At 46.0% G+C, this 20,357-nt stretch overlaps 1 protein-coding gene across 4 annotated transcripts in view; it reads right to left on the bottom strand.

Annotated features, from left to right (window-relative positions):
- Positions 1 to 20,357, bottom strand: part of Adck1 (aarF domain containing kinase 1) — a 283,194-nt gene that overhangs the window by 254,539 nt on the left and 8,298 nt on the right. The window lies entirely within an intron of this gene.

Here is a 20,357-nt window from a genome sequence, read left to right on the forward strand (position 1 = left end):
CACACACACACACACACACCCCACACACATACAACCCACACACATAAACACAACACCACACACACACATACACACCACACACACACCACACACCACACACATACACACACACACCACACATACACACACACCACACACACCACACACATCACGCACCACACACATACACACACCACACACACCACACACATCACATACCACATACATACACACACCACACACATCACATACCACATACATACACACACCACACACACAAACACACACATACACCACACCCTCTTTTTTCATCTTTTACTTTAATGTTCTCCTTGTCCTCAGTGCATTCAGTTCTAATCTGATACTGAGCCCAGCCTCTGCACACAGCCTGGAGCTTCCAGTCTCCTCCCATTCCATCAAAGCTTAACTGGTTGGAGCCTCACTCCCTACAAATGAGTATTCACAGCTATTAACCAAGACTAATATACTGACTCATTCAAGGGTATACTGAGCGAACACTTCTGCCACCTACTCCTTGACCAGCTAACAAGTCTGTTTGCAACTCTACCCCTGACAGGATGATAACAGTAATAATAGTAAATAATAATAGCTATTCATATATATCATATTTTTTTAAATCCTCAAAGTAGTTCAGGGAGGCAGAGTTGATACCTTCAAAGATAAGAAAATCAGTTGTCTTATTTAGAAAATAGAAATGAATCCCCAGTCAAAGTCTACAAAACACTGAATCGAGGGCTTTAGTCTCTCACATGGAACAGGCCGCTGGGCAGGTTGTCAGCAACGGGTCCCTTCATTTACACCCTGATGCGACTCTGTCCTAACAGAGCTGAGAGGTGTCCCCACGTGCAACCAAGCTGAGTCCTCAGCCCAGCCCAGCTAAGGGTCTTGAGATGAGGTAGGTCCTGCCTTGTAGGATCGACAGCTTCTAAGGAAAGATGCACCTTACATATAATTTAGGAAACAACGAGTCCCAGTGTGCTGTGGAGACCTGCTTCCTGATTCCACCAATGAAGTAACAAAGAAGTTTGAACACTGAAGATGAACTTACACTCTCCGGGGCTAAGAAGAATAATGACAATAAAGCCATGTGAAGAGTTTCCAGTGGTGGAAGAAATGTCTTCCCGTGTAATTAGTTACCAGGGGAGCCACACAGCAAACTTGCTTTAGATCAACAGTTCTCAACCTGTATATCACAAAAGTTTTCACGGGAGTCACCTAAGACCATCAGCACAGATATTTACATTGATATTTACATTATGATTTGTAACGATAGCAAAATTATAGTTCTAAAGTAGCAAAGGAAATAATCTTACAGTTGTGGGTCACCACAACCTGAGGAACTGTATTAAGGGGTCGCAGCACTAGAAAGGTTGAGAACCACTGCCTTAGATAATAAGAAGAGAATGCTGGGGGTCTGCAGAGATGGCTCAGCAGTTAAGAACACTGGCTACTCTTGCAGAGGACTTGATTTGGTTCCCAGCACCCACATGGCAGCTCGCAACCATCTGTGGCTCCAGTTCCAGGGGATCCAGTGCCTTCTTCTGACCTCCTCGGGCACCTGGCACATACTTGGTGCACATCCACTCATGCAGCCAAACATAGAGACACATAAAATAAAGTAAATAAAAATTAAAAAACAAAAAAACACTGCAGCCCTAAACACCCATGTCCCAGCTCTAGGCTGTCTTCAGGCCCACGGGGACCCAACCATTTCTAAACCTGGTGTACAGTTCTGATGCCCATCACAACCCGTTCTAGAGAAACCTATGTACCTACAGCTCCACCCTCAGTGGAGCCCTCCAGCCTTGATGCAGACAGGGTCTGAGAGGCACCATCGGCAGTTGTTTCCTCTAGGAGGAAACGGTAAGAAAGAAATTAATCCTAAATGGGAGAGTGACCCCAGAGAAGTCAGAGTTCGGAGGCAGGGAAACTGCCTTAAGAAGTGGAAAACAGGAACCAGGGGTATAGTTCAGTAGCAGAACACCTGTCTAGCAACTATAAGGGTTGCTTCAACCACAGATGACAAAGAACAAAAAGCAGGACCAAGCCAGCCAGTGCCAGCCAGCAGAAGGACATATGGAACTGGGTAAAGCAAGGGCCACAGCTGTCCAAAGCTAGGCTGTAGTTCTGAGATGGTATGGTCAGTATCAGATTAAAACTATTATGGACAAGCATCCCATCTTGTGTGAGCACCCATGAAGGGCAGTGGCCAACATCAGGGGTCCTCTTCAATCACTCTCTACCTTCACTTTTGAGACAGGCTCTATACTGAAGCTGGACCATCCGGGCTGGCCAGTGAGCTCCAGGGACCCATCCACCTGTCTCCCAGCTCCCCCAATGCTGTACTTACAGATGCACGGCACCACACCCAACTTTTTATGTAGGTGACAGGAATCCAAACTCAGGTCCCCATGTTCACACAGCAGACTCTTTACCAATTTGGCCATTTTCCCTGCCCCTAAATTAAAAACCTTAGTAAGCCAAACCCCTGTTAAGCGGGACCATCTCCACTGCCTCTCGACTATGGACCCCATTGCTTCTTTGATTCCCAAGGCTAGGTATCAGGTTTGGGAAGCCGGGGATTCTATGGCAACCAAAAGATGTCAGTGTCACCCTTAATGATTCTAGTATTCAACAGAGATGAGCAGCCAGCAGGGGCAGGCACTCACTCCAGAGAGCTCAAAGATTAGCAGCAGTCCATACTCTATCCCCTGTAGTCTGCTTCTGGGAAGCATGTGTTCAGCAACCAAAAGCCTGTTCCTACAGATTACCTTGTGATCATACCTACTAACAAGTTCTTCCACCAGCCAGCAGGCTGCCCAAGATAGAAAGAACTTAGCTGAATCATAAGACCCAGCCTTATTCTCTGGCCCTCCTCTCCAGGAGTACCTGTTGTGTGTATTTTCTGTTACAGCATTAGACTCTCATTGGGTCTCTTTTAGGGGTTAGTCATCTTCCACTACTTAATAATTCTTCACATTCAATTTCCCCTGTTCAAATTACTTATGTAATTAGAAGCTGGCTGATACACAGTGCTAAGCCCTGAAATTAAATTTGCAATGATTAAGATGAAAATTGAGGGATTTCTCAGATCAAGAGAAAAACTTAAGCCACAGTTTGTGTGTGTGTGTGTGTGTGTGTGTGTGTGTGTGTGTGTGTATTTGACCTGTCCATTGTATTCTTTAATGTCTACATATCTCAGTTGCTGCAAGTCCTTAGAAAGCATTGGCTTTATCCTGTGCAGCCCTTCCAAAAGAAAGTAGAGTTCATTGTCCCTCATCTGTGACTTGAAACAGTGACAAATGACTATCTCTTGACACAAAAGAATGGTCACCTTTAAACAGTGTCTGAGCAACACAGAGATCCTTGGTTCACTCAAGCCCGGGGAGGCCAGGCAACTCTGGCTCACCTGTTACCTGGGACATCAGTCAGGTCTTGGGTACAGAGGCTGTGTATCTACAATATGTTCTGTGTACCTCAGGGCAAGCCACTCAGCCACCAAAAATGTAGACTGGTGACAAAGATATGTCATATACCCATAAACCCAAGATCCATGAAACTGAGTCAGTACCTACTGCATATAGCACCCTCATTTCCACTAAAGAAGCCCTGAGGTCACCTTCATCTAGCTTCTAACACACACACACACACACACACACTCTCTCTCTCACATACCCATACCCATACAGAGAGACAGAGAGACAGACAGACAGAGAGACAGACAGACAGACAGACAGACAGACACAGAGGAGCATTGCCAATTACTAAAAACATAAAATATTCTGTTGTGGTAAAAATGCAAAATGAAAACAAAAATGTTGCTAACAGAGTGACACTCAGACCTCAGGGTCCCTGCTCTGGTCCAGCTCTCACGGGTCCACTGTCCTTTTGGATCAGAAGCCAGGCTCACCCACTCCACTTGGCACCACACAGTGATGAGCCTACTGGCAGCTCGGAATCCATGGAGGAATGAACGACTCTGTCTTCCTGGAATCATCTTCCAGCCGTACGTATACACTTGGTGGACAAAGCTTCCAGGATCTCCTGACCTCTGCATCCACTTGACTCTGGTCCTTAAGCACACATCCTTGAGCACACCCCCTCAGAAGTACAGGAAGGATGGGTTGATACACAAGAGCCAGCTGACAACATACTGCCCAGTGAACTTCCTGGGACATGGAAATGACCTGGTCCAGTGCCTACACTGTGGCTAATGTCCACCTGAAATGTGGCCGAGAAACTGCCTGTTAAGATGAATGATCACATGGAGCCAGTGGCTGCCGAAGTGGACAGCTAAGGCCCATCAGCCAACAGCAGCTATAATAAATATAAAGGCCTTTGTCCAGTGCCCTAGAGTAAGTACCACAGTAAACATTCAGATACAGGATTTTTAATCTGCATATTACTTCTAAAAACAGGCTCTCTCTCTCCCTCCCAACACTATGTCTTTCTCTCTGTATCCCTCCCTGTGCTCCATCTGTCTCTGTCTTTCTGTCCATCTCTGGTCTATGTCTCTCTGTCACTGTCTCTCTATCTGTCTACCTGCCTCACCCTCTGTCTGTGTGTGTGTGTGTGTGTGTGTGTGTGTGTGTGCATGTGTGTGTATGCGTGTGTGTGTGTGTGTGTGTGTGTGTGTGTTTCAGTGAACATCCGCAGTTGCCATCCCCCTTTTGTAAGTATCCTAACAGACTAGAACTTCACCAAGCCGACTAAGCTGGATGGCTGGTGAACCCCAGGGATGGATCTACCCATCTCTATGGCTCATCTCATCCCCACTGGGATTTCAAGCACACGTCATCATGCTCAACTTTTCACATGGGTTCTGAGGATCACATTCAGATTCTCACACTAACAAGGCAAGCACTTCACCAACTGAGCCATCTCCCCAGCCCCAGAACAAAGGTCTCTGAGATGTTCATCAGAGTTCAGTGACAATCTCAGAGACTCACAACCAGTAGATGAGTGGTCCAAGCCTTCATCCTCCAGACACCCAGCTCTGTATCCTCTGCACCATGTGCAAGAAAATGAGCTTTGGTGAGGTTTTGTAAGTCCTGGGATTACAGCATAGATGTCACCACAATATCACCAGAGCAGTAATCATAAGCCCATACTGTCAAATCTGTCAACAGCAGGAAGGTAAAGTTAACTGCCCAGTCACTCCACGTGACAGGCCCTGGATGGTCATCGGGTTAGGAAGTGAGGTAGCCCTGACAGTTGGATATATTTTAGAAGGATACAAAGAATGTGCTCACCCCTAAACAAACAAGGAGGGTCATATGACTTGCTCTCGTCAATGGTACTGACACCAGAGTCAGGAAGACTTAGGCCCTAATCCTATTTTGCCACTTAACTGTCATCAAACCTCGATAAGTTGATAAACTCAGAACCTTGGTCTCTTCCTGAGCAGAAAGGGACAATAATTATGCTCACCCCTGTGGCTAAATAAAGTAAGACCTAAAGTCAAGCCTAGCCCCCAGTCCAGCACACAGCCAGTGCTCAAAAATTAGCAAAAAGACACAGAAGAGAAACAAATCAATCTTCCCAGGGAATGAAATGTCTAAAACTTAATAAAACAAAGAGTTCCCAAAAGATGAAATACAAAGGAATCATTTTTAAAATATTAAACATCTTTAGCCATCAGGGAACTGAAAATTAAAAATACTTTGAGACTTCATTGTATCCCAGTCAGAATGACTAAGATCCCAAATATAGCCAAGTGGTGGTGGTGCATGCTTTAATCCAGCACTCAGGAGGCAGATGCAGGAGAATCTCTGTGAGTTCGAGGCCAGCCTGGTCTACAGAGTGAGTTCCAGGATAGCCAGAACTACACAGAGAAAGCTGTGTCTGGAAAAAGCCAATATATACACATACATACATACATACATACATACATACATACATACATACTAAAACATCTATCTCCATCCCCTCCCTTCAGCCTAATAAGCCTGGGTCCTATAACCTAATAGAAACAAGAACTAATTCCACAGACTGTCACTTAATGTAAAGCATCACTGTACAAAAAACGCAAATAGCACCTGTAGCACACACCTTTTAATCCCATAATTTGCAGGCCGAGGCAGGAGGCTCATGAGCTTGAGGCCTATCTAGGCTAAGTAGAGAATTCTAGACTCTCTCACAAAAAGTAAGGGGGTGGAGGGGGCAGGGAGGGATGGAGAGAGGGAATGGAAAGATAGAAACACACATAGAAATGAAGTATTATTCTAAACAGGGTCCTCTCAGAGATCCCCAATTTCTGTTGACTACTTTGACATCTGGTACCCATTTGCTCACTGAACCCCAGCTGTGCCTTACCCAGAACCTGGCTTCACTGGTCAGCTGGATGTATGGGTGCAGTGCCTCCTCCCCAAGAGCCCCACACCTGCCTCCCGTCCCCCTGAACTAGCACAGAGCAGCTGGCATGGTGCCCCTGCCCAGGCTCCTTCTTCCTTTTCACTCCCAGCTTGATAACATGCCTTATGACTACCTCATTACCAACAACCTTGCTGTGATGAGTTTTAATCTGCCTCATATTAATTAAAAGCATTGTTCTTAGAGAGCTTGGTTTGTGGTTTGAGAGTGGGGGACAATGAATGACTAATAAGATAAACTCTGTGCCGATTAATTACTGATGTGAGCCAATGGAGCAAAGGCCCAAGAAGGACCATTCTCCTTTCCTGCCTGAATCCCTGGGAGCAGAGGCTCTACCTCCCCAAACTTGGCAGAAAGGAACTGTCAGGCTGAATCCATGGGGGCCCCATCAGAATTGAGCAAGGTTTGGGGATGTCATGAGACAGAGGAGCAGATACACAAGTGCCCCACAAACGACATGAAGAAGTAGGGGACAGTGCAAGACAAGGCCACAGATTCCAAACAGAGGCAACTGAGTCTTGAATCTGATTGGGTATATTATACGCATGCTTGGCGATGCCATAATGAACTCGTTACACTGTACAGTTAACATCTGGCAAAGAGGATGAAGATGATGATGATGACGACAACAACAATGGCAATGACGGTGACGGCACTGAACTGCAGCACCAGCACCAGGGGCAAGTCACAGAACCTCTCTCAACTTGGTCTTCAACCCATCCATAAACAACTTCTACCTCTTAAGGTGGCTGGGAAATGAGGTCACAAGTAAGTATTTCTATACTTAAGCTAAGGGACCTGGAGAAGTGTTTTAATCAAGTATAGTGAGATGCAGATACACAGACGCACTTATCAGGAAAGAATTTTAAGAGTTTTTAGTCTCAATCCCTGGAAGTCACGGCATGCCACTTAGGGCTACACAGAAAACTACCAGGGTAGAAAGTATGGACAAAAGCCTTTGTTGTGGGTTCTATAGAAAAGGTGGGTGAGGCAGGACAGTTCAGCTGGCCGAGTCATTACTGCAGGCTCTGGGGAACAGGAGCTATACCTAGTTGTCTGGGACCTGGTCCTGGACACTTAGACCAAAGAGAATGAGGGCCGTGAGCTGGATGGCCTGGGTGCATAATGCCCTCATACTTCTAAAGAAGAAACAGAAATTAAAATGATAGTTTCCAGACCAACAAGTGCATGTTCCCAGCTCCTTCTCTAAGTGCCTTGGTAATGGTGTTTTATCGCAGCAAAAGAAAAGCAACTGATACAAAGAGTTTCACCATGTAACTCCAGCAGGTATGGAACATACCATGTAGACCAGGCTGGCCTCCAACTCACAGAGATCTGCCTGCCTCCTTCTCCCAAGCACTGGGATTGAGAGTGTGTACCATCACACCTATCTGGCTTGCTTCAAACATGGCTTCTGGGGACGGAATTCAGACCTTTAGGCTTGCATGGCAATGAGCCATCTCCTGGACCAACACCTATATCTTAGTAGGGAACAGAGTTTTAGGCTGAAGGAATTAGTTTCTAGAGGTGGAACTGACACTGCCAACAATAATCTAGGAAGGTATGAAGCAAGAAAAAAAAATTGTCCCAGCATCCATGGAATCCCAACAAATGAGCTGTCATGATAACTACAAGCACTCAGCAAACAGTAAATGAGTTGCAAATTTAAGAGAATAACAATGTTATTACTGGCAACTTGGGGCTCCCCTTGCCAAAGAGCAAGCCGGCCTGCACAGATGCCCACAGGAGTTGGGGACCTGAACTCGTCAATCTGGAAACTATCCATTTGGGAACTTCGTGGCCAGAAAAGCTACAGAGAACCCTTCCCTCCATCTGCCCCTTAATCACACACAGTGAGAAAATGCATAATTAATTTGTTCTCACAGTTGCTCGGCGACCAGAAAAGTGGGGGCTTTTCTGGAATGGCTGTTACAGACAAGAATAACAAATGCCAAGGCCATGAGCAGAATAACACACCCAGACAGCCTGCATCCCCGCTTGGCTCGCTGTGCTTGTTCAGGATACCCGCCTGGATGTGGGATGACAGCCTCTTTTTCACATCTACACAGCCCTGTACTCTCATGGCTGACAGTAGAAATCAAAACAAACCCACAAAAGATACAGGCAAGAAGGCCTCACTCTTAGAAGGAGAGTGGAGCTAAGCAGGTTCAGGGGCATGTGGAGAGCATGAGACAGGGAAGCTAGGGGAAACTGACCACAGGGTAGTGGTTAGACAATGTAATTTCAACTTGAGTGGGTCTGAAATCAACTAAGAAACATGCTTCCGCAGAAGACTTATCTGAGAAGGAAGGTGCCTAGAGTGGACAGTACCTTCCAACAGAAGCCTGGACAGAAAGAGAGCTGAGAAAATGGCAGTACTACTTTTGCCTGCTTGCCTTTGCTTCTTGTGGCTAAGTGCATCTACTCTGCCACTGTTGCTGCTGCCACCACCACCACCGCTGCTATCCTTCGTTAACACCAGAACCCAGCTTCTTGAGCCTTCCTATGAGAGCTTAAGATTGAGGAGTCTCTGGAAATCTTTTAGGCCTTTGGTGCCCAACTGGAACTGCAGGGGCATCTGTCCTCCTGCAGTGAGAACCTACAGGGCTCTCAGCCTTTCCAGTGAACAAGCAGCCACTGCTGGACTGCCCAACCTGTCCAGGCCAGCCAGTCTAATCATACCGCTTTGTACATATTCATGTTCTGTGTTCCGTTCCTCTCAGCCCCTTTGGGGGGTCTTATATCAGATCTCTTGCATATCAAATATTTATATTACAATTCATAAGTTATCAAGTAGCAATGAAATTAATTTTATGTTTGGGGGTCACCACAATATGAGGAGTAGTATTAAAGGATCACAGCATGAGGAAGCTCAGAACCCAGAGAATCCTGACTAATACAAAAGACATTGACACTTGTTCATCTAATCACATGTAGTAATTCCTTAGAAAAGTGTCCTGGTTTAGAGATGGAGACAGAAATTACAGCTTAAAGTTCTTCAGTGGTAAGTCAACAAGAGTTAGGGCAACATATTTCAGGCGGAGGCGCCAGGTACAACATTCATTTTTTTACTCTCTGGGCTTTGTAATGACATTTGGGATTTTTCACAGTGAGATTTGTTTTCCTAACAGACCCAACAGCAGTTCACACCCTGCAGAAGAAAACCAGGCTGCTAATAATCCCACGATCCTGAGACAGGGGGATAAGAGGAACACTGCCCGGGTACACAGTGGTAATCTGCACAGCTCTTGGAAGAAAGACCAAGGCAGGAGAGCACTAGAGAGATAGCAGCACCAGAACTGGACCAAATGCTGCTGGTTCTGAAGACAGGACGAGAGAACCATGAGCCAAGCCACCTGGGGCATCGCTAAAACCCAGAAAACTAATCAGGTGTTGTCTTAATTAGGGTTTCTGCTGCTGTAGAGGGAGGGACCATGACCATGACAACTCATAAAGGACAGCATGTCCTGGGCAGTGCTGGTGCACGCCTTTAATCCCAGTACTCAGGAGTCAGAGGCAGGTGGATCTCAAGGCCAGCCGAGTCTACTGAGCAAGTTCCAGGACAGCCAGGACTACACAGAGAAACCCTGTCTTGAAAAGCAATTAATTAATTAAGGAAAGCAGTTCATTGGGGCTGGCTTACCGTTTCAGAGGTTTAGTCCATTGTTGTCATGGAGGCACACAGGCAGACATGGCGCTGGAAAGAAGCTGAGAGCTCTACATCTGGATGAACAGGACTAGAGAGTGACACAAGGCAGGCTTGAGCATCAGACACTTCAAAGCCCATTCCTTAGTGACACTCCTCTTCCTACAAAGCCACACCTACTCCACAAGGCCATACCTCCCTCTGGGCCTATGGGGGTCACTTTCTTTCAAACCATCACAGGTGTGGTGGCACACACTTGTAATCACATCAGAAGCAGGGGCAGGATCTCTGTGAGCTGAAGAACAACTTAGTGTATACAATAAGTTCTAGGCCCACCAAGGTTACATAGCGAGACCCTGCCTCAAAAAAAGGAAAGAAAGAGGGAAGGAAGGAAAGAAGGAAGGAAAGAAGGAAGGAAGGAAGGAAGGAAGGAAGGAAGGAAGGAAGGAAGGAAGGAAGGAAGGAGAAGGAGGGGCAGGGGGAGGGAAAAAGAGAGGAAAGGAGATAGGGAAGGAGGAAGGGAGGGAGAGAGAGAAGGACAGAGCAGAGAGAGAGAATAGAAATTAGAAAAATCGAGGAGATGGATGCCCATTCACCCTCTGAACAAACAGAGCGCAGGGAACTACAAAGCCAGCTCTGGCTCCTCCGAGAGCCTCCCCTCTCCCTTTGCTGGCTCTTGGACAGCTCTTCACACACAGACAAGGACAAAGAACCCTCCTCAACCTCACTTTCATTTGTCCTGTGACTACATTTTATCTTCTTTGGGACACTCAGCAAGAGCTCAAATCATCTTGCTCCTTCTCTCGACAACTCATCTAAGAAACACACTGTGCCCACTGTTGCTGGGCATGTGATACAGAAGCAAGAGAGACCAAGTCCCTGTCTTCTTGGAATGGATGCTCTTGTGAGTTCCACAACTCTTACTCACCCCTGGTCCCCTCAATAATGGACCACTGACCAAAAAGAATAAGATAAAATAAAATAAAATAAAATAAAATGTAGCAGGGTAGTGGTGGCGGTGCATACCTTTGATCTCAGCACTCAGGAAGCAGAGGCAGGCAGATCTCTGGTCTACAAAGCAAGGTCCAGGGCAGCCAAGACTACACAGAGAAACCCTGTCTCAGTGGGGGAGGGGAGAGTGTAATAGTCATACTTGGACACTCTGCCCAACAATGAAGCACAGCCTGGAGAAGTCCCTTATGATCATCTAGATGGTCAGGATGGAGATCTGCCCCCAAGGAAAAGACTAGAGGGAAGGAAAGCCTAACAATAGGTTGGGGGAGGGGTGCAATATAGTTGGGGAAAAGGCAGTACCACAGTTCCCAAGACACTTTCCCTTAAATTAGCCTCAAACTCGCGTCGCTGTTGTCAGTCAACAGTTTATCTGTATATTTAAGCAAAATTATTCTGCTAATTGGACATATGTCTCATGGCTCTACGAGGCAGAGTCTATTAAAAAGTCTTGCTGTAACAGGCAAGCTTGGAGAGGAGTTTTTATTTGGGGACAGGAAGAGCACTGAGTGGATTTTAATTTGGTAGAAAATAGCTGCTTGGGGCCACAACAGTGAGACGCAGGAACGAAGAGCAGCCTGCTTGACTGCTACTCTTAACGAGCAGTCAGACCCAGACCACCGCAGCAGCAGCAGCGCCTTCCTCCACTCCTCATTAGTAGGATCAGGCCATTCCCTCATTCCTATTTCAGAGGTGTGGCCACTGAGGCAACAGTACCACATCCATCCTACCTGCCCAGGTGTGAAGCTGTCCTCCCAGTCCCTGAGGCCGGACCTCCTGAACACATTAAGGTATGAGAATTCTTAAATCCAACATGAACACCCCAAAAGGTTACAGAAGAAATAGCTACGAGTTGAAAGCATGGAGGGTAGCAGGGTGCAGAATGTCAGGATGTAACAGCCCACACTCTCTGATGAAACAGGGAAAGCCATGCCAGTGAGACTGTTGGCTTGAGGAGTCCTGGATGCTCCCAACCTGGAAGTTCAACTGAGCTCCTGGGGTGTGCTTAACAATAGCCTATCTGCCTCCCACCCGACCCCCCCCCAAAAAAAAAAAAAAACAAATAGAGCCACATCCTAGCCCCTGGGACCTATAATTGTAACCTTATTTGGAAAGAAGACTTTTGTCACCATTACTGATTAGGTTCAGATGTGATCAGCCTAGACTATCTGGGAGAGGAGGGGGATATGCCTAAGCCCAATGGCAACTGTCCTGCCAAGAAAGACAAGGTAAGATAGAGGCAGAAATTGAACAGATACAATCACGGTGCTGCTTGGAGCTTCCAGAGGAAACCAAAGACTCTTCCCTAGAGCCCCCCAGAACTGGCACAGCCCTGTTATCCTTGAATGTGGACTTCTAGCCTCCAGAACTACAGGAGAATAAACTTCTGTTGTGCTAAGCCATTCATTTTAAGTCATTTCTATGACATTCACAGGGAGGTAGTTAGCTGTGGACCCCTCAACAAGTCACTTAACTAACCTGTGCCAGAGTTGCCTCCTCAGAAGGGGGGCTGGCTGGGGAAGAAGGAATCGGCTGGGGGAGGGACACAGCAGAGCTCAGCGGGAGGAGGAAGATGGAGAACAAAGTATAATAACATATGTATGAGAATGTCATTGGGAAACCCGGTACTCCATATTCTAATCTAGGAAATTTACTTTTTTAAGTTTCTTTACAATGAGAACAGTGGTGTCTACCTTGCTAGACTGTAGTGGAGCTAAGACAGATAACAGAGTCCTTTGCATCATACCAGTCTTGTAATTAGTGCTCAGTACATGTGAACACCTGCTCTTAGCATCAGAGAACCTGGCTCCCTAGGCTGGGATGCATCTAAGATGGGTAATAGCAGGTAGACGCTGGGTGTCCGCAGTTCCCGCCCTGCTGAGGGCCTTGTGATGGGTGCAGACTCTGCAGTTCTCTGTCACCATCCCTATCACCCATGGAGCCAGGAGACAGGGACCAATTAAAAGCAACCCCATAGGTGCCAACAGTGACTACAGATACACACGCGCAGGTACTCAGCTAACACAGTCAGAGGCAGCACCCTTACCATCAGGAGTAGAGGGGCCTGTTTCGCGTCACTAGAGCCACAGCCCTGGAAAGTGCTGCTTCAGAGCAGTAGAAGTAAACTCTATCCCACCAGGCTTCTGTGGGCCTGATCCAGTCCCAGGAGATTAAAAAAGAAAAAGAAAAAAAGGTGACCCAAGAGCAGAGTAGAAAGAGTGTCTTCTCTCAGCAGCGGAGAGAAGACAGCCATGGCAGGTAGGTGCCAGCTAGGGTCTGGCCCAACATCCCCTACAGATGGCTTTAGGCTTGCTTCTCCAGAGGACCCTATGCCAGTGACAGTGTGGGAAAAAGGAGGTGCAAAAGGCAGCTGTAGGTAGTACACAGAATGCTATTAGCACTGCACCAAGGAAGAGGAAGAGTCTGCAAGGTGGCTCGGCAGGTGAAGACACTCACTACACACACAAACACACACACACACACAAATGGTTCACTGATTAAAGGCACTTGTTGCTTTTGAAGAAGACCCGGGTTTAATTCTCAGGACCTACACAGTGGTTCACAGCCACTCATAACTCCAGTCCTAGGGGATCCTATGCCTTCTAACCTTAGTGGGCACCAATCACACACATGGCACACATACATACTGGTGGGCAAAACATAAACACATAAAATAAGACAACTAAGTCTAATTTTTTTATTTAAAGGGAAGAAAATGAGTTAGTGGTACACTTTCACCAATATTAGTTCTTAAATGTTCCACGTGTTTTAAAATACAAGGGCTAGATGCAGATATGACAAAATAGGGCACTATCAATACACGGTCCCTAGGCCACTAACGAGCCTAGACCAAGTAAGAAGGTATTGGCATGTCCTTGGGCCTACAGAGAGGCCACCACAGGTGAGCCCAGTCTTCGAAGGAAACTGCAGTCCCACCATGCTTTCCCCTCAGGGACGGCAGTGTGACCCCGTGAGTTTCCCAGACTGCACCAAAGCCCACTGCTATGGACCAATCTCAGGATCAGAAAGGCTTCAGAACCAGGGCCTCTGCAGAGAACTGCATGGATTCGTGGTGCTCCGAAAGACTTAAGGACAAAGGTCAAAAAGAAAGTGCCAGCTCAGTCACAGACTGCCTCCCTTACCCCAGAGAACCAGTCCTCAGGTGACCCCACCCCAGGACACTGCGTGCAGCTCAGGCTCTGGAGAATTTATCAGACTCTGAGAAAGCCAGTCACTGAGATAGCAAGGATTCAATTTCCCTTCTCTATGCAGAATGTTTGCAGGCAAAGGCTCAAGATAACAATGGAGAGCAGAGAAAGGGAGACTGAGGGGCACAGGGTATGAAAATCCACTGAAAAGGGTCCACACCAGGTGGACAGGCATTGCATGTGCAGGGGGTGGGGAACAATTACACAGTCCCCATGCTCCAGATGAGGCTCCAGCACGCAACCATACGCAGGGCTCCTGCACCCCCTAGCTGGGAACCAGTTGCTAACAGGGGTTACCTTAGATCCACCTCCATCACTCCTGCTAGTGAACCCCTCTCCTAAGTTTCACAAGAGTAGGGAGTCTCAATAGGGCATGATGCTAACCTCTCTTCCCCCTCTTTCCGCCTGAGACAGGGGAATCACTGATTACATTGGTGGGCAGCAGCATGTCCAGCTCACTCATGCTTCCTCTCTGCTTTGCCTTCTGGATCTGCTTAACTGCCCCATGCCTGGCTTGTCTATCCACAAGCCTAGGTAAGGAAGTCTACCCAATTCAGAGGTGACATTCGTCAAGCTGACTCAAACCTCATGCTACAACCCAGCATTGATCAGTAATACAGCTGACACCGATCGCCTCCTTACGGTAACCTGTGGCTCCTTGGCTCTGCTTCTCAGGCAAGAAGAGAACAGATTACCCATTACCTCCTCAAGTCTCAATGCTATAATAATTAAGAGAATATGCCCCTACTGAACTGAAGCACCTCGCACAGGCCCAGCAGTCTGCTCAGTCACATAAGGTAAGGTCGGCTGAAAGGCTTAATAGGCATGGTGCAGTCAGGATCAAGGCCCCTTCCTGTATTATGACATCCCTACCCCCATCTGTCTCTGTCTCTCATACTTGGGAAAGACAGGTCTATTTGTCTCTGTCTCTGTCTCTGACTCTATGTGTGGTATCTCTCTCTCTCTCTCTCTCTCTCTCTCTCTCTCTCTCTCTCTGTGTGTGTGTGTGTATGTGTGTGTGTGTGTGTACCTATTTGTCTTTCTGTCTCAGTCTGTTTCCTTTTGTGGTCTCTCTCTCTCTCTTTCTCTCCAACCCCTACCCCATCAACAGAATTAAAGCTAAAGAAAGAAATATTCAGTAACTAGTGACTTTAAACACTCTAATTCACTTCAGATTTAACAAAACTGTTCTTGAGAATGTTCCGTGACTTTCTACTCCATGATATGAAACCTAGCCTCAAGTCCCCCTGTGACTTAGCAGTATGTCCCTGTTTGTCCCCACAGGTTGATGTTTGAACCTATTCCCAGCTTGTGTTGCTGTTTTGTAGGTGGTAGAGTCTTTGGGCGGGCCTTGGCTGGCAGATGGCAGCAGGCCTTTGAAGGTTATGCCTGCTTCCAGTTCTGGCTCGAGTGCTCTACTTCCTGTCTGACTGCACGTGAGCAGTGCTTCATGCTCACACTGCCTTGCATGCCCACCATAATGGACTGAAATGTCTCTGAAACTCTGAGCCAAAATAAATCTTCCCTCCTGTAAGACGTTTCTGTCAGATGTTTCTCACAGCAACATAAACATAATTTAAACACACTGAACTAATCTCTGTATCTATCTCATGGACAGTCCCCAAATCATACCCATAAGCCCCAGCCAAAATCACTTTGCCCCTGACAGTATATGTTTCAACACCACCTTTCCAAAATCAGCTTCAATACTGCCTTAATACACAACCTTACCCATCTGAGGCCACTCTGCTCTGGTAGGTCTCAGGGGTGTCCATCTATGGCCACCACCCTGCATACACCGGATCTCATCTGTCTTAGGCTGTCTAGAGTTAAACCAAATAGGAAATGTACTAAGAAAGTAAATGGCTTGTTTCTTACTGTCAAAGAAAAAAGTGTCATATAAGGAACAGAAAAAAGCCAAACTGGAATCTGGGGCTGGAAGAAAGAAAAGAAGGATACACTGAGATATAGAATCCCAGTGTATTAATGAAGATGGGGTGAAGAAAGCAAGAAAAAGAAGCAGGCTGGGGAGATGGCTCAGACAGGGAAGTGGCACAGGCTAGGGCGTGAGACCCTGAACAGGATCTCCAGAACCTACCTAAAAGTCTATGTATGATAATCCACACAAACAAGAGACCACCTGAGCTTAACATATACAACTCAGCCTGGCTGAGTCAACGAGCCACACGTGCAGTAATAACTAAAAATGGAAATTGACCAAGGAAAGACATTCATCATCAATTTCTGGTCTCCAAACACACAAGCATATGCATGCGCGAGTATACAAACACATACACAAACAAGTACAGACATCATATACACACACAACACAAAACAAAATAACTAAGGAGCCATCAAGGTTACCCTGGGTTTCAAGATCTACAAAGAAAGTAATTCACATATTACATTTCTCTTTTCTGTTCATTCAACAGCTGAGGCCAAGGCCATCATGACAATCTTACAGAAGGGAAGTAGAGGTCCTTGGAAGGGCTAAGACCAGGTGAGAAGGGTCCTGATCCATGATGGCTCCATTTCAACCCTGTACCACACAAACCTCTCCCTGCATCATTTCTCTTGAATTGTCCTGTGACCTATCAAAATGTCAACATACTTCAAACTCAGGCAACCTTCTCCAAGAGTTCCCTGTAGTACCAAGACTCGGTTTTAATTAATATTAAATGCAAATTACCTTAAGCAACAAAAAAGAACTTACTGAGGACATAACTGGAAAGTCCAGTGAGAGAGTGGCTTCAAGTCCAACTCAATACAGGAACTCAAAAGAATTCAACTCTTTAATGCCAACTTCACCCACAGATGGGCTTTCTTGTCAAAGTAGCAAGACAGCTCCCAGCAGAAACAAGCCAACAGCCTACACTCTAGTTAACCTGACAGAAAAAGAAAGTTGAAATTCCAAAAGAAATGCCTTGAACCTAATGTTCACTGGCCAGAGCTGGCTCTAGAGACTACGCCTAAATCAATTTTTAAGATAAACTCATACAATGTGTTTGTGAGTGTACATTTGTGTGTTTGAGTGTGGATGAAGAGTAAAAGACAAATAGACAGACAGACAGACACAGACACATAGATCATCCAAGTCCAATCTCCCTATGAAGAGGGTACCCACATCCTACAGCCCGATCCTTCATTCAGAATCAGCTCCATCCTGTCCTGTCACCTCCATCCTTTTGACTAGATGTCTTCTGAAGGAGTGATGTCCTTCTGGAGGGTAAACATGTCCACTCACACAGACCTCAGTTACAAGCATCTAGGAATCAGGAATCCAGTTCTCCAGAGCCTATCCTTAAACCTTCAGCTACCTAGCATGGCACCATGTGCTTTCTCTTCTTCTTCTCCATGATGCAGGGAGTCACGGAGCCAGCCTGCCAGTGCCAACCTTGACAACGCTTCAAGTCACTGACTGCCACAGCCGTGGCTCTAACATGCTCTAGAACCTGGAGGTGCCAGCTTGAGAAGGGATTTGATGATGCTCAGCCTCCTTTATCAGCCATGATGAGAACTCTCCTGCAGCATTTAATCACGCTCTTCTGTGCCTGCTGGACCCCCCTTGCCAGGGACAGCTCCTAGGAACCAGCCCACACCCTGTTATCTGGTACATCCAGCCACCATTTGCTGGCCTCGCACCAAAGGCCTGGCTGTACCTGCCTCACCAGATCCCCAGAGCTCTGATGGGTTGCCCTGGTGCTGTTTGTAATCTGATGTTAATTCTGCTCCTCAAGATGGGCTGCCCCAGACAAGGAGTGAATCACATACTCAGGTCATTTCATGTGAACCTTCTCCCCATTTTAACTGGTCAAATAAAGGCATGTGATTGGGCAGGGGAAGGGAAAGGTGGGGCTGGAGGTTTCAGAGAGTCAAGGAAGAGAGAGAAGAAGAGGAAGAGGAGGCAGAAGGAAGATAGAGCAGAACCACATGGCCTGGAGAAGCCACAAGTAGCAAGGGATCTCATAGCTGGGGAATAAAGTAGTGTAGTTGTAGATCTGCCCAATCTAAGTATGTAGCTTATAAATCTTATAACTGAGTTGTGTGGTTTTGCATGGGCTTATTGGGTTTGGAAGTTTACTGCAACAAATTGGTGCCAATCATGCACATCATATCGATTAGAACCCAACTAACCTGAGATAAAAGTCCACTGCCCCTTCCCCCCACTCACAATAAACAGCTGGGGCAGCAACCTAAGGCAGCAGTGTGTGGATTGAAAGTTGACTGGATCTGAGGGGGTCTCTAGAGAGCTGCACAAAGGCTCCCTCCCCAAGCCACTCACAAACAGCTACAGGCAGGAGCAGCACCCCAGCTTGCAACTGGACTTGGGCAGCTCCAGTGTCAGATTCCCAGAGAGGGACAGGTGACCCTGGAGCACAACTGCCTGCAAGATAGTTTTCTGGAAGACACAGTGAGCTGATTGAGGCATCTAAGCCCGAGGGAGCCTTTCTGTGCTTGCTTTCCCTTCATGGGACAGCCAGACCCACTTTCCCCTACTGCTTGTGCTGCAGGCTACCTGAGATCAGTGTGCACTCTAGTCAGCTGCAACCCAAACAGAAGACAGAGAGCCTACTCAGAAGCACAGAAGCCTCTGGTCTTTTTACTCTCAGCCTCCTCCTTGCGAATAAAAGAAATCTGAGAGGACTACAGTGTGCTGAATTGAACAGCAGAGGGAGACAAAGGTACAAAGAACTCTGGATCAGGTAATAAAAATTATAAATTGATAATAAACATATATATTGATACTTAAAGATGAGAAACACAATAAATACCTTTTGGGCTTTATGGGATGTTATTTTGAACCGTTCAACAGGGATGGATTTAAAAGAAATAGACACCTTGAAATTTACTGTTACTGCAATATTTATTCTCTTGATTTACTATGTCTTCTCAAAAGACAGGGCCCTACCTAGATAAAAAAAAAAAAAAAATTATGTGCCTTAGAAAAGGAATTAGAGCAAACACTAAAGAAGTTCATAGATGAGACTGAGCAACAGAGAGATAAACTTAAGACTTGGCAATACGGCCTGGAGGAAACACTAGAACTGAAGGCACAGGAAATTATAGATCACAATAAGTGACAGAAAGAGGAGAATAACGGTTGGAGACAGGAGCTGGAAGAGATGCTACAAAAAAGGATACAGAATTTCACGTATCAGACTGAACAGCAAGGAGAGAGACATAAAATTTGGAAGCAGCATTCAGAGGATAATTTACTAAAGGTAGTAAAACTAAATAAAGTAGATGCTACAATATCAGAATTACAGCATAAAGAAAGTTTTAAATGTGGAAGCAGAACCTTGAATGGAGAACACAGGAACTCCAGGAACAGGAGGAGCAACAAAGGGGGAGATATGAAGCATGGGTCAGACCTTAAAGGAGGAACTTAAATTTTCAATTAAGGAAAATACTCAGGTAGAGACAGAAGATAAAATTAGAGAAAGTCAACTAAAAATTATTAGAAAACAAACTTCAGTTTATCTGCTTAGTATACAACAAAGACCTCCAGAAGATGATCACCCACAGGGTGTCAGGAACTTGAATGGCAACCAGTGGATGTGTTAGAACTGAGAAAATTTAAGCAAAGTGTCACTAACTTTAGGATGCATTCACCATTTGTAAAACAAATTCTGACTTCTTGAGGTATATAAAAAAAAAATAGAATAATCCTCCAAGACCAGAGGGATATGGCAAAAGCAATACTAGAAACTGTGTCACATTTACAATGGTTCTCATGGTGGAGAGAAGACGTGAAGGTGATAGCACAACAAAATACAGCCGGTTGGTAGATGCAGCAAATAGTAAGCTCCAGAGAAGGATGAAGTTGGGGAGACTGAATGGAAAAATGCTTTAGAGAAGATTTTTAAAAGTCTTGCCAGGACAATTTCTCAGAATCTTTAAACATGGTCTACTCATAGGATTTCTGGGAGTTCTTTGCCTGGTCTCACAAATAGAGCCTGAAATGGGGTTTACAGTAAGTAGACAGAGATATGAAATAACAATTTAGGTCTTGATCTCATGAAGGTTGGGGCAGGAGACAGCAGAAATGCTGTCTTGTTGGTTAATATTTCTTCAGATTGCTTTATTTGCTTTGATTTGTTTTATTTATCAAAATGAAT

Source organism: Arvicanthis niloticus, chromosome 23, assembly GCF_011762505.2.
Source record: "Arvicanthis niloticus isolate mArvNil1 chromosome 23, mArvNil1.pat.X, whole genome shotgun sequence".
In the NCBI taxonomy this organism is placed as follows: Eukaryota; Metazoa; Chordata; class Mammalia; order Rodentia; family Muridae; genus Arvicanthis; species Arvicanthis niloticus.